Source organism: Lemur catta, chromosome 13 (genome assembly GCF_020740605.2).
Source record: "Lemur catta isolate mLemCat1 chromosome 13, mLemCat1.pri, whole genome shotgun sequence".
Lineage (NCBI taxonomy): Eukaryota > Metazoa > Chordata > Mammalia > Primates > Lemuridae > Lemur > Lemur catta.
Genome location: NC_059140.1, coordinates 7,498,083 through 7,510,598, shown reverse-complemented (window position 1 = coordinate 7,510,598; position 12,516 = coordinate 7,498,083). Strand labels below are relative to the sequence as shown.

Here is a 12,516-nt window from a genome sequence, read left to right as displayed (position 1 = left end):
TCTGATTTACCATCTAATTGTGCCACCTGACATCCTGACTTCTCCCACTAATGTTTTTTCTAATCTCATTTACTCCTTCCTATAAAAGGACGCCCCTTTCTGCCTAACCTTTGAGATGCTTGCAGATCTTATATTTGGTGCTTTCCCTGGTTCCAATACTCCTTCACAATAAAGTCACTTCTCACCTAAATCTGAAATTGTTTTATTTGCCAATGTCTAAAAACTGCCCCAGGACAATAACAGTTGCACCCTCAGAAGGGGCATCACACAGTCTTTCTGTCCCCAAACCAACCAAACCTTCCTGTGGGTCCCAGTCCCCAGCTTTCCGGGGCTCTGTAGCTTCTCAGTATAAAGGGCTCCTTCCATGGCTGGTATGAGCAGGCTGGGTTACCTGCAGGGGAGGCCCCGCAGCAAAAACTCACTGGGCCTTCGATGACCTCCTTTCGCAGGCTCAAGATTGGCCTTGGCTTGGAGTCACTGGTCTCATGCCTCTGCTTCTCATTGAGGATCATTCATTTAATTGTAAATAAAAAATACCCAGTGTTTGAAGACTGTACCAAAATTACTTAAATTCGGTGTTCAGGTTTATAGAAGGGAAGAAAATTCTGAAGGGAAAATGCTCAAACCACAATGTTTTTCCTCTGCTCTCACACCACAACAATCAACACAGAAGATTTATGTGACCAAATGTGTACAAATTTCTACCTACTGACAAGCAAGCAAGCAATCTTGCAGCTCAATGTCCTCAAATACAGCTCAATTCTGACACTATCAAACTGAAGATAGTGTCAAATCACACAGGTTTAGGATTCAACCCCCAAAATCTATCTCCCCTTTCAAACACCACTTACAGGTCCAGGACTCCAAAACTTCCCACTGACCTGCCTCAAGGTGGAGTTCCATGACCTCCTCTGTATAGTTGATTAATTTCCTAGAACAGCTCACAAAGCTCAGGAAAAAAACTTATTCACTGGTTTATCTTAAAGAATATCTCGAAAGACATAAACAAAAAGCCAGATGATGAGATATATAGGGCAAGGCGTGGAGAAGAAGGCACGCAGAGATTCAAGCCCTTGCCAGGCTCCCCACCTTCCAGGAACTACCTCCTGTTCAGCTACCTGGAAGTTCTCCAAATCCTGTCCTTTGGGGTTTTTATGGAAGCTTCATTTATAAGCATAATTAGTTTATCTGTATGTCATTGACAATACACTTAACCTTCAGGCCCTCCCTGCTCCCCAAAGGTTGGGAGTTGGACTGAAAATTTCATCCCTCTAAGCAAATGGCTGCTTTCCCTGGCAACCAGCCTCCCACCCAGTGGTTTCTGGGAGTTTTGCAAAAACTGTCTCATTAACATAAACTCAGATGTGTTTGAAAGGCTAATGGTAAATAACAAAAGACTGTCTTTCACCTTTACCATTCAGGAACTACTTCAGGGACCAAGAAAAAAAGACCTAATATTTTAACAAAAAAATATTCTTATTGCTATAGTCATTGAGCAAATAACAGGGCTTACAGGAGCTGAGAGCCAGGAATCATGGATAAAACACAAAATGTATCTATCATAATATCACAGAAATTGTAAGGCACTTAAATTTCATACTTCTACAGGAAAAACAAAAGTAATTTATCTCTTTTAGACAATAAGTAGGCCATTGAATTACTATTTTCATGATAATCAATCCTTTAGTAAACAATGGCATGTGAACTCTTCCAAGAGTTGTCCCAGTTGTTAACTAGGATTTATCCTTGTTAAACTCTAACATCCAGATAACAGAACACAAAACAGAATGATCCCCTTTCACAAATCCTCTACCCTAAAAAAAAAAAAAAAAAAAAAAGAGGAATAGGTGTTTTGGTGAATCTTTGTCATTCTCTAACTTTTTTCCCCACACTTTCTTGTGGAAATGTATTCATTTTTCTGCAAACAAAATGGAACAAAGATTCATTTCTATTTCCCTTCCTGGGTATCCTTGCCAAAGCAAAGCCCCAAAATTCTATTGAAAATCACCTGCAAATAAGGAATAGACCTGAGAAACCTACTACACTCACTCTGGGGAAGAAAATAGGTAAATAATAATTTTTAAAAATGCAATATACAAATAGAGTTTTGCTGAAATCTACTTTTTTATGACTCCTTAAAAGTATTTTCTTATCTTTCAAGCTCTACTGCTAAAACTTATTTTACAGTTAATGAAAAGCTTAAGTTGAAATGAATAAAAAAATCTTTTCATGGTTACAAACCCAGGGAGCAGAAGTGCTGACAAGAACACAGACTTATCTGATTCAAGTGCCAAGACATGACCTGCTATCAGTTGGGACATCCTTCTAGAAAACCCCCATCCTGCTCATTGAGGTGCTCAAAGACCACCCTCACAGGAGCCACTGCACCTGTCCCACCTGTGTGCCTAAAGTGCACATTGCTTTGAAGATTCTTGCACCACCTTACTGGGGTGGCCTTTTCTTGTCTTTTGGGATACTGTTTCTCCCTTCACAAGTGTGAGGAAATCCAGCAAACAGGAATTATTTCTGTCTTTTCCCCTCAATACCAGCATCCAATGATTGGCTGACCACCGATGTGTCTCCAAAAAATGGAAACTGGGTTTGGGGGGGAAAATGTTACAGCACAAACGGTTAGCCTTTTTCATGAAGGGTGTACTAGGAGACTTCTCTCAGCCCCAGGGCATCAAGCTGTTCACCAGCCATAATCCACAACCACAGTTCAGGCTGTTCTCTGGGAGTACACACTGCAGGATATTCACCACACATTCCGAGAGCTATGGTCACCATGAGCATCTTGGATCATCCTCGGACAATTCTGAAGCCTAGGACCACAAGAAGACAGGAGGGTGGCTGAGGACACAGTATCCCATAAAGTTTCCAAAAGGGGAACCTCAACCCAAAGAAACCCTTTGGTAAGTAAGATGTCTGTGCCTAGGGAAGCTATAAGGAGGAGAGACAAAGTATATTTTTACAGGCAGTGTCAAGTTGAATAGTCTCTGATTTCCTCTCATGTGAAATGTTCAGAAACACAAAACGAATTTTTTTTTAAAGCCACCCGTTGCTCTGTGGAAAAATGATAAATTACAACACTCTGTTTCAAAAGTAAAATAAAGGACAAATAGTTGATAATGTTGTAATTGGTGAGGATAAGTTGGTCTTTGGGAATCTGGGGAAGGAACTGGAAATTTAGGATTTCACCACAAGTCCTAGATGGGTTACACTAGGGGCTCAGAGGGGCAGACTGAGATCCTACTTGCCACACATTTGGAAAATGCAAGGGAAAATTGAGACCCTCTCTGGTGTAAAAATAACTAAATAGGATGGAAGGGACTCTAGCGCTCTGGGTTCCTACCTAAAAATACCAAAATCTGATTCAAATACTGTTTTTTATATTACTAACTTAGAGAGAAAGAAAATTTAGTCTTAACCAACCACAAACCACCAATTAACATCTGATTACATACCCAGGAAGTATCCACCAGGATATTCCAAATAACGCGACGACATAACGACTACACAACTGTAACCAATCAATTCTTGAATTTGGTTTGCTCTCTCCTGCCCTTTATGAAAGTCTTTTCTTCAAGCCCCTCTGGTGGACCCCCAAAACAAACCATGGATGATTGCACTCTGATTCATAAATCGCTGTTTGCTCTAATCAACTCTATCATGTTTTAAATGGTGCCTTAGTTTAATTTTTAACAGGAGAAAGGAGGGACGGGGACCCCAGGGGCTACAGCTCCTCCCACGCAGGAACCCCGCACACCAGTCGAAATTCTTCCCCGATGACCCTGCCGTAGTCACCGCGCAATGTAGGGCAGACGCAGGGCTGCACCACGGAACTACCCAGAGGACTCCCACTGGGCCAAAACAGGCCTGGGAGGTTGACACAGGGCGCCCCTGCTTCCGGCTGCCGGCCCAAGCCCGCTCTAAGCGGCAGAGGACCGAGGGCCAAGCTGCCCCAGCGGGTGCGCGCCCGGGTGCGCAGACTCCGGGTCTGACACGGGGAGGCCCGGGTCCTGCCTCAGCCAGTGCCGGTGCGTTTCAAACACCCTAGGACAGCCGGCCCCGCACACTCACCATTTTGCGGCTTCCGTGGTGCCCAGGGATCCTCCCTGCAGATGTTTCAAAACCCGCAGGTCATAGGCAGACAAAGGCTTAGGGTTACCTGAGTTTCCCGAAGCAAAGAAGAACGAGCGCTGAAGACAAACTGCAGCTCCGAGGACCCGCAGGACACAAAGGCCCGGCCGGGCCTCGGAAGTCCCGCCCTCCCACGGCGTGCCTGATTGGACAGTTCCCGCCCCGTGATTTCTGATTGGGTAGGGCTCTAGGCCCCACCCTCAGGGCCCTGACGGACAAATAATGGGATCCCACCTATTCAGGGCGGCAACCCGGACTTTCTCTCTGCCCTGGGACGTGGCGCTGCCTGGAGGTCATTCGCATTTAACCTTGTATATAAGGTTACATCCACTTGTGAATGATGTATAGCATATTCAAAATCGGAAACTGTATGATAACAAGTATTTTAAAATTTCAGATTTGGTAAACTTCATGGCCACTTCTGTTTTGAGGAGGGAGCCTGAATTTTGAAAAGGGAGACAATCGTCTCAGGCAGCAATGCCTTACAGAAATAAAGCGTGAGCCAGTGTGCCATTTTAAATTTTCCAGCAGCAACATAAAAGAAAAGACAAAGAAAAAAGTGAAATTGTAATAATTTAACTCAATATATCCCAAATATCATCATTTCATTATATGATCAATATAATAGTATTGATGAAGTCTTGCAAATCTTTCAAAGTTACTCTGGATTTTAACTTCCAGCACATCCCAGTTTAGACTGCACATTTGGATACACGTGTCTGGTTCTTCCACTTTTATTTATGTTAAGTTTGGTCAGTGGGTCCAGGCAATGTCTGCCTGTTCCTTTCATATAATTGCTTATCATTTATTGGCTGGTATTTTTCTGATTTCTCTTGTTTCCATGAGGGTTGCAAAATATCAGTTTTCTAATTCTACTCTATTCTCTGCATGTAGTAGTTCTCTTTCTTCTATTAAGAATTTCATTTTCTCATGAGCTCTTCATTACATTAAGAGCAAGTCTATCAGGAAAAGAAGGATAAAAGCTTGATTCTTTCTTTTATTAATTGTCGTAATAATAAGCTTGCAGCCACAGCAAACAAGGAAAAATGTATGCATAGTAATTTAATTTTCCTAACATTGTTTTTTGTGTTTGATGGAATTCCATGCACTGCAGTCTATATTTCTGAGTTCAAATTATCTCATCTGGCCCGGCATGGTGGCTCATGCCTGTAATCCTAGCACTTTGGGAGGATTGCTTGTGGGCAGGAGTTGGAGACCAGGTTCAGCAAGAGTGAGACCAGGTGTGTCCAAAAATAGAAAAAATTAGCCGGGTGTGGTGGCATGTGCCTGTAGTTCCAGCTCCTCCGGAGTCTGAGTCATGAGGAGCACTTGAGCCCAGGAGTTTGAGTTTGCAGAGAGCTATGGATGATGCCACTGTACTAGAGCCTGAGCAACAGAGCAAGACTCTGTCTCAAAAAAAAAAAAAAAAAAAAATTGTCTCATCTTAGGTTAGCGAATGATTTTTTCATACTACCTCCTTTGTCCTTGTGCCATGAGGCACTATGTTTTAAGAGCTTTCTTATTTTCTGTAACAAATACACATAAGTGCTTCCCTTTGTTATATAAGTTGCAAATAAAATAAACATCCCATTTGGCATTTTCTTTTTACTTGATTTATAGTGCTTCCTATGATGCAAAATATTCTGGTTTTATGTTGTATATTGTGTCAATCTCTTATTAGTATCTTTTGGTTTCAATCCCAGGCCAGATTTATTCTGACAGCTTGCAGAAATATTTACTAAAGTTTTCTTCTACTATTTGTATGTTCTCCATTTTTTTACCATTTAGCTTTCTGCTTTATTTATCCTTTACCTTACTCTAGCATGAGAAGAATTGATCCATTTTCATCTTTTTTATAGGAATACCGAGTTCCCAAACACAAAAGTATCAATAAACATTGTAATTTTTTATTGCTTAACTTTTCTTATGCACCTTGGTAGGTTTTGGGATTTTTCTGCTGTCCTGGTCCGTTTGTCTACTTTCAGCAACACCACACTGCATTAACTATAGAATCTTTTTATGTGTTTTAATTTCTTGTGGGAGCAGAAAACCTCATTGTGCTTTTTCCTCAGGAATTTTAGCTATCCTTATAGGTTTGTTCTTCCATGTGCATTTTGCAAAATCATTGCTAGCTTTAAAAAAGCTGACAACAATCTATTATGACATCAAATGCAATATTGAAATTAGCTTAAGGATAAAGGACCTCTTTATATTATTCATTTTGTTTCTATCCAAGAACAAGATATGACTCTCCATTTGTTTAAGTCTTCATTCATATATTTCAGGAATGCTTTATTATTTTGCTTATATAGACTGCACATTTCCCATTAAATTAGTTACTGAGTAATTTTATTTGATTTTTAAAATTTACTTTATATTATACTCTGTCATTGCGTCCTCACACTGTACTGAGTGATTGTGAATTATACACACGCCGTTGTCTGGCTTTGCGCTGGCGGCCTCATCCCCTGCAGGGCTGGGCAGGTATGGCACTAGTTAACTAGTTAACAAACTATGCATCCAGGTGTTAATATAACCAGCGCTGGAAGCAGGTGGAAGCCAGGGCTGCAAGAGCAGGAATCACAGCAGCAGTGGGTTGCCTATGCCCCGTGTCCTGCAGGCAGCGATTGCGCCAGCCCCACGCTGGCATTGCGGGGCGGGACCCGCGTCGCCTACCCGGACCTCAGCTGTCCCTGGCGACCACACCCCGGCGGGCGCTGCAGTACTGACAGAACTTTGCAGTGGGCCGGAGTGCCCTTTGCGGAGAGGCAGAGGAAGGAAAGAAAAGAGAACGAGGAAGACTGTAGCTTGGGGGAGGGGTCCTGAGCGGCCAGGCCGGCAGTGCGGGGCGTCTGCGTGCGGGGCACGGAGCCCTGATGCGCCCTGGCCGGAGGAGCAGAGGGCGCCTGAGGAACTGTGTGATAAGCAGACGTAAATTCTGTTCTCTCCAGTTAGGCGAAAGGCCGGAGTCCACCCCAGATTCAGAGAAAAGAAAGGTCTCGTGATTATTCACTGCGTTGACAATTATCTGCTAGCATAGTACAATGGGTGAGTAATCGAAGTGACTTAAGGCAGGTCCTAGGTCCAAGGGAAGGGGGAGTCGATTTAACAAATACTGCCCAGCTATATGAAGTTACATTTTACAATGCTTATTTAGGTGCGGGGAGTTAGCTACGCTCCCCGCAAAGGGGTTTTATCTCTTTCTTCGGATCAGGTCTCTAAGTTGACCACGCCAGTTTGCAGGGAGTTAGCTTCGCTCCCAGCAAAGAGGTTTTTTCTTCCGATTGGGTCTCTCAGGCAGGGGTCATCGCAAAGGATGAAAAAATAGTAGGAAACAGAAATAATAATAACAATACACAGAGCCAAAGATATGGTTTATAAAGTAAAGGTTTATGAAAATAGATAAAAGCAGGGTATCCGGATGGGGATATTTCCTCCTGCCAGAAATATCTCCCAAACTGAAAATCCACTCAGGTATTATGTAGGGTAGGTACAAGCTCTCGTTGCCCCATTCACATACTAACAGGCAGTTTGCTTTAGGGTCAAAGTCTTCTAAAAGGCTACTACAGATCTTTAACTAACTCTAACTAGGGGAACAATGAGTTGTAAAATCTTCTTGGTGCAAACTTCTAAGTTTTCTGATAAGGCTATTACTTTAGCAAAAAACAGAGACATCTTGGCTCCGGTGATTGTGTTCTTGGAGACAGAGATGATTTCAGAAGTCAACATGAGCTGTGCTTTATGTTAATTACTTTAACCGCATGGCTCCTTCTGGGCCTGGCTTGGGCATTAGCATATCTCTATGATCAGCTCTCATCTCCGGGGGTCCTTGCCAGCTCCGGCAACCCATAGCTCTAGGAAGAGGCCTGTCTTGTCTTTCAAAACAGGTGAGAACCATAGGCCCAGTTTACAGCTGTCTCTTTGAAGTGCAGCTTTTACTGACCAAGGAGACGCCCTCCTGAGACTAGGCAGCTTTTGAACTAACACATTTCTTTTTTCTTTAAGGCAAAGCCTTATGTGACTTCTGAAATCAAATCTTGTCTCCAGAAATACAGGGGACATTTCTATGACTCAGTATTCTTAGGCTCAACATTTAGGGTGTAGCAAATTGTATTTGTTCTAACTGATGCTATCTGTTTCTGTAAACCTGCTTGGTTTTTACTCGATTGTTTAAAATAGTTAATCGGATAAGACGGGAGGGTCTTTAGATGATCTCATAACCTTGAAGCTGGAAATTGTTGCCTAAGATGTCCCAAGGTGTGTATGTTTAATGTTCCATATGGCGCAATGGTGAAGGGGATATAAGTTGTCACAAAACCGGTGCTCAGGGCCGCACTCCAAGCTCGGTGGCACTCCCTGCCGGAGAGCGGGCCGCTGGACAGCCAAAAAACACTCGCTGAATTTCAATCAGTCTTTCGTGGTTGACTTTCTCGCTCTGGTCCATAACAACCGTCCCCTGGGGAGCAGCCCTGTCGGGTCCCGGGGGTTTGTGCAAGCGCGGGAACGCTAAGCGCTGGGCGCAGGGGGCCTGCCAAGCTGCTTCCCGGTGCGTCGGACGCATTTTGCCCGCCTCGTCATCCCTGGCTCCCCGCCTGGAGCCTCCGTGGCGGCCTCGACCTTGCTCCCAAGGCCTCCCGGGAGCCCACCGGCACTTGGCAGAAGGCGAAGCCACGACCTGCGGGAGTCCCCCAAAGTGCCGCGTTTGTGTGTCCGGTCAGCCTGGGCTGCCCCAGCGAAAACCCGGAGAGGAAGCGGAGGGGAGAAGAGCAAAGGAGAGCAGCCCGCCAGGAATGCTCGCCCAGGACAGGGGCCGAGGGGGGATGGGGATTGTGAACTGAAATAAAATTTTAAGGCTCCCCCCGCTGACGGCTGACGACCCGCTCTCGGCCAAGGGGATACCCTAAACCTCAGTCACTGGCCATGAGAAGGGAGATCAGAGGTGCCTCATCATGGCCCCCTCCTTTCTTGGAGACATCCTTTGTAACTCACTGTCAGGCCTAAGGCTATGGAAGACAAACCTGCAGGTCCTCAAATTACACAACAAATAGGTAGCTTGTCTCTGATTAGCACCCTTCCTTGACTTAAAACATTCCAAGCCTTCAGACAAAGCTTCATTTCTAGAGTCTTTAAATAAACCTATAACCTGTAACCTCCCCCACTTTGAGATGTCCCACCTTCTGACGCCAAACCAATGTGTGCCTTCCACATATTGGTTTATGACTTTGCCTGTCATCCCTGTCTCCCTGAAATGTATGAAACGAAACTGTAACCCAACCATGGCAAGTCCACTTGCTCAAGGCTTCTTGGGCATTGCTTGGGCCATGGTCCTCAAATTTGGCTCAGAATAAACCTCTTTAAATTATTTTACAGAATTTTACTTCTTTGCCATTGACACCAGACACCAAGCTGCAGGCCAACCCTTCAAGTTCACTATCCTGGAGTCCCTGGACCAGATTAAGGAGAAATTCCAGTTCCTGCGGGTGCAGTGCCACCACCTTAAAACGGAATGTGAGAAACTAGCAAGTGAAAACACAAAAATGCGGAGGCACTATGTGATGTATTATGGAATGTCATGTGGATTAAACACTGAAATGCACAAACAGACTGAAATCACCAACAACTTGAATGTGACTTGTGCACAGGTCATCCCATTTCTGTCTCAGGAACATCAACAACAGGTGGCCCAGGCCTTCAAGCCTGCCAAGCCAGTGACCGCGGCAGAGCTGAATGTCATCCTTGTGCAACAGCAGTTGCAAGCTCAGTGTCTGTCGCAGTGCAGCAGACCACCGTGCCCCTAATGTCTCACCCTCAGGGACTTCAGCCTCCAGAAATCCTGCCCATCTGGGGCAGTGCCCACCTCTGGCACTGTCTGGTGCTCTGAGTGGGCGGTCTCACTTGGCAATAAAACATGACAACAAGCACCACTATGCAGAGCACCACAGGGTGTCCAGCACAAGTAATTCCCGCTTGGTCCCATGCAGTCTAAAAGGCACAGATACATGAGGAAATGTGCCTGAGTTTTCCAACTACATCGAGAAAAGGAAGATGGATGATAAGGACTCCAGCCTTCACCAGTGATGGTGACAAAAATTGTGACAACTTAGTTGTGGATGTGTCTTGAGGACCCTTCTCAAAAAACAATCACGGCCCATTCATCTTTGGAAAATGAAACTAACAAATACTGCATGCCAAAGAAAGATGCTTGTAGCAACCCAGCCTCCATGGCCACCTTGGGAAGTTCCACTTCACTGAAATCTAAAGAAATGAGCTTGCATGAAAAAGCCAGCACGCCTGTTCTGGAATACAGCACACCAACACCTCAAGGTGATGTGCCAATGCTGGGCATAAGTGCCACTCCAGGACTTGGTCCAGGCCTCAACAAGCCTCCGGCCACGGACCACCTCGTTCACCAAGTGGCAGCTGGTTTGAAAACACCGCTGGAAATGCCCAGCTCTAAACACTGCTCCCTTTGCATGGTCCCCCGTGCTGGTAAGAACAGCGAGCTGACCAGCCGTAGTGCCACTTACAAAAGGCCGCACATCATGTTTCCCCAGATAACCCTGGAGACTGCAGAGGTGGCCTAAGTGTGCTTCCCAATGGTGGGGTTTGATCCTCTCCCTCACGTGAGAATACCTATCCTCCCTCCAAAGCTGGCAGGAATCTCTGGGTGGAAACCTGCATATTCCTTCCACATTACTGCAGCGGGTCAGATGCAGCCTGTTCCCTTTACCCTCATGCATTTGGACCTGGAATCCCCCAGCATGCTCACCAGATCGACACCCTCAACCAGGGTGAACATCAGCAACCCCACCAGACAGAGGCACATGAGTAGGAAGGGCTGCATCAAGGTCTGGGACATCAACCCCCTGGCAATAAGAGTCCTGTCTCTCAGCTTGACTGTCTGAATAAAGATAATTATATCCATTTCTATAAATTGCTACCTGACGGCGGCGCTCTGTTAGTGAGAGGGCAAGCCAGCACTTTGTCCATTTGAGACCTGGCAGTTCAGACCTCATGCATCAAGATAGAACTGACATCCTCAGCTGCTGCCTGCTATGCCCTGGCCATCAGCCTGAATTCCAAGGTCTGCTTCTCAGGCTGTAATGTCACAGATCTGAACAGCCAGACACTGGTGAGACAGTTCTAGGGCCATACAGATGCAGTCTGGTGTATTGACATTTCTAACGATGGCACCAAGCTCTGGGGGACAGTTTGGACGGCACTGTCAGATCCTGGGTCTTGTGGAAGGATCACAGCTCCAGCACAATGACTACACCTCCCAGATCTTCTCCCTGGCATACTGCCCCATGGGGGAGTGGCTGGCTGCAGGCGTGGAGAGCAGCAATGTGGAGATGTTGCCAGTAGATAAGCCCACTGAGTACTGGCTATCCCTCCATGAGAGCTGTGTGCTGTCCCTGAAGGTTGCCTGTTGCGGTACGTGGTTTGTGAAATATAGAATAGACAACCTCCTCAATGCTCAGCAGACCCACTGTGGGTACAGTTGAAAGAGTCCACGTCAGTACTTAGCTGTGGCATCTCTGTGAATGATAAGTCCAGAGTCACTGGCTCAGGGGACAAGAAGTCTACAGCCTTTGAAGCCATCTACTGGAAACATGTGGTTTAGTGTTCATGGCTGAATTGAGCCAAAATATTTAGAATTAGTAGAAATAGAAAAGTTGTGATTTTATTTATTTTTTATTTTTTTTGGAGACAGAGTCTCACTCTGTTGCCTGGGCTAGAGTGCTGTGGCATCAGCCTAGCTCACAGCAACCTCAAACTCCTGGGTTCAAGCAATCCTTCTGCCTAAGCCTCCCAAGTGGCTGGGACTACAGGCATGCGCCACCATGCCCGGCTAATTTTTTCTATATATTTTTAGTTGTCCAGCTAATTTTTTTCTATTTTTAGTAGAAATGGGGTCTCGCTCTTTCTCAGGCTGGTCTCGAACTCCTGACTTCGAGCAGTCCTCCCACCTCGGCCTCCCAGAGTGCTAGGATTACAGGTGTGAGCCACTGAGCCGGGCCCTAAAATTAGAATCTTTTGTCATTAAAATATACTTAAGAGTGAATAAAAGCAAACTATATGGTGGACAAATCTATTTTGAACACATATAGTAGACAAACATCTCTAATCAGTGAACTCTGACAAACCCATAAAAACTTACACAATCCTCTACAAAAATGGTAAGAGAATTGAAAAACCACTTCTCAGAGGAGGATAGAGAAATAACCAATAAAAATACAAAAAGTGCTTAACCTCATTGATATTCAGAGAAATAAATATTAAACCCACAATGAGTTACTGCAACAGAGTCATCAGAATGGCTAAAATGGAAAAGACTGTCAATACCAAATCCTGGCAAGGATGAGGAGCAATTGG

The 12,516-nt window shown here is 45.0% G+C and overlaps 1 protein-coding gene and 1 pseudogene across 2 annotated transcripts in view; one reads left to right on the top strand and one right to left on the bottom strand.

Moving 5' to 3' along the window:
- Nucleotides 1-4,251, bottom strand: part of LOC123649457 (zinc finger protein 679-like) — a 52,757-nt gene extending 48,506 nt beyond the window's left edge. For both annotated transcript variants that reach the window (XR_006739010.1, XR_006739009.1), the window contains exon 1: nucleotides 4,081-4,251. The gene's annotated coding sequence lies outside the window, so the exon portion shown is untranslated. The remainder of the gene's footprint in view (nucleotides 1-4,080) is intronic.
- A 2,403-nt stretch (nucleotides 4,252-6,654) lies between these two features.
- Nucleotides 6,655-11,764, top strand: LOC123649026 (annotated as a pseudogene).
- Nucleotides 11,765-12,516: the final 752 nt, after the last annotated feature.